The sequence below is a fragment of the Chlorocebus sabaeus genome, chromosome X (genome assembly GCF_047675955.1).
Source record: "Chlorocebus sabaeus isolate Y175 chromosome X, mChlSab1.0.hap1, whole genome shotgun sequence".
Lineage (NCBI taxonomy): Eukaryota > Metazoa > Chordata > Mammalia > Primates > Cercopithecidae > Chlorocebus > Chlorocebus sabaeus.
The window spans coordinates 53,182,458-53,184,840 of NC_132933.1; the positions used below are offsets into that span (position 1 = coordinate 53,182,458).

General features: G+C 35.1%; 1 non-coding gene across 1 annotated transcript; it reads left to right on the plus strand.

The window, feature by feature from the left end:
• The first annotated feature begins 886 nt into the window (after positions 1–886).
• Positions 887–1,014, plus strand: LOC119621012 (small nucleolar RNA SNORA40). Its single transcript, XR_005237550.1, has one exon. It is a non-coding gene; the product is annotated as a small nucleolar RNA SNORA40 (small nucleolar RNA).
• Positions 1,015–2,383: the final 1,369 nt, after the last annotated feature.

The following is a 2,383-nucleotide window of genomic DNA, read 5'->3' on the forward strand; positions in this document are numbered from 1 at the left end:
TCATGTATATATGTCTCTTTTATAAGGAGGAAGAAATCTTGGTTTTGATATGGGTTTCTCTGCTGCCAACAATGGATAGCAGAGACTGAAAACAACAGTATTTAAATTAAGCTAACTTTTGTGTCTCTCTTTGTTTAAAATAATCTCTCCAAAACTATAGATGAGACAGTTGTATAGGTTTACATTGCTTGCTTTTATATTTTTAGTGGTTTCTGTTAGTGTATTAATTACTCAATGTGTGGAGGATAAATGATGTTGGAAACAATATTAATGCTTTCAGGTCTTCAGAAGACTATATACACCAAAGAAAAAGCTTCACAGTGCTGCTTTTTATCCATGGGGAAGGCCCCAGAGTTTTAGATTACCACAGACCTGTCTTAGCGTTTTTCTGGTGAGGGATGGTCAGTGGTTCATTCCCATGGTTCAGTGGCTCTTTGGCTTGGGCTTAACTGGCTACAGATAGAGCTTCTGGAGGGATCCAGGTTGTTGAGACATTGAATATAAATTTTTAATGAAGTTGTGGAAATTCTTATTAAATAGTAAATCACCAGATTAAGAAGTCAGGGGTAGATGGGAGTAGTTGTTTTTGCCAGAGAAAAAGCAAATCTAAAATCCATAAAATTTACTCTTTACCTCTAAACTTCCCATATAATTATGATTACAGACCATCACTATTGAAAATTCTCTTTTGAAATTAGTTATCTAAAAGTCATGAGCCAATAAGATACATGCACATGTTTCTGAGGAATACTGTCTTTTGAAGGGAGTTTTGTACTATAAATGCATACTAAGAGAGTTTAATACTATCAATGATAGACTGAATTAAGAAAATTTGGTACATATACACCATGGAATACTGTGCAGCCATAATAAAGAAATAGATCACTGCACTTATGTATGTTTTTGTTTAACTTATGGACAAAGACTTATGGATAAGTACAAAAAATAAATCCTCTTTTGCAACCCAAAACTCATTGTTCAATATGAGTTTTGATACATATAAGAAGGGATATTATTATACCTGAGACAGTTAATTGATGGGAGTATTGATAACCATAAAGATTGGTTCCAGGCCGGGTGCAATGGCTCAAGTCTGCAATCCCCACACCAAGGTGGGAGTATTGCTTGAAACCAGGAGTTGAAGACCAGCTTGTGCAAGAAAACTTTTATCTTGAGAACATGATGTCTGGAATTAAAGGTATTCCACACATCTGTACTATTCTTGAGTGATCGCTTAGGAATGAATGTGATTTGAATTCATTCATGTTAAGAGAGGGTATCAAATTGAGAACCAGGCAGATCCCCACCACCTACAGTAAAAAGGACTCTGAAGTAAATTGGTTGAAGAAATCAGGTCCCAAAGATTCTTGGTGAATTTTGAAGACTTCATCAGTATACCCATGTTAAAAGGAGATGACAGAAACCAAAGTAATTATGGGCTGACAGGACAACTGGATCAGTTTCATTAAAAAGGGCTAACTTGAAGAGAAATCTTTTGACTACAGCTCTTTAGAGTATCTAAAGTGACCTTGATGGACAGTGGAAGAAATCACAACATGGAATTCCTTGAATAAAAATTTATTGACTTAAAAAAAAAAGAAATAGATCATGTCCTTTGCAGGGACATGAATGGAGCCAGAGGCCATTATCCTAAGCAAAGTGATTCAGGGACAGAAAAACAAATACTGCATATTCTCACTTATAAGTGGAAGCTAAATGATGAGAACACATGAACACATAGACAGAGACAACATAAACTGGCCCTATCAGAGGGCAGAGGGTCAGAGAACAGAGAGGATCAGGAAAAATAAATCACGTGTACTAGGCTTTATACCTGGGTGATGAAATAATCGGCACAACAAACCCACATGACGCATGTTTACCTGTGTAGCAAACCTGTATATGTACCCCTGAACTTAAAATAAAAGGTAAAAAAAAAAAAAAAAAAAAAAAGACTTAGAGCTTTTAAAAACTTTTTTTCGCTTTTCACTCACCAGTCTGATTTCTTTGACTTTATCAAGATAAGGTGTTTCAGAGTCAAATGACCAAAAATAAGCAAATGGAAAGTCTCCAAATACAGGATTACAAAGATTTTTTATGTGACTCTTCAAATAAAAGTGTGAGTGGGAAAACACCCTAAAGTTAAAGCTGATTAGCTGTTTGGGTCCCCTGGAGCTGATGCTTTTAGTTTGCCAACCTTTCATGAATACCTTCAGATTGATTCATTCAACCATTCTCTCTGATTACACATATTGTTACCTTGCAGTGTGTAAAACTATGAAAAAAGTTAAGGCATCTGTTTTGTTTGTGTGAATATATATAAATACATATATACTCACACCTCTTATTTCTGTGCTATAATAAACTTGCTTTTGTAATTTAA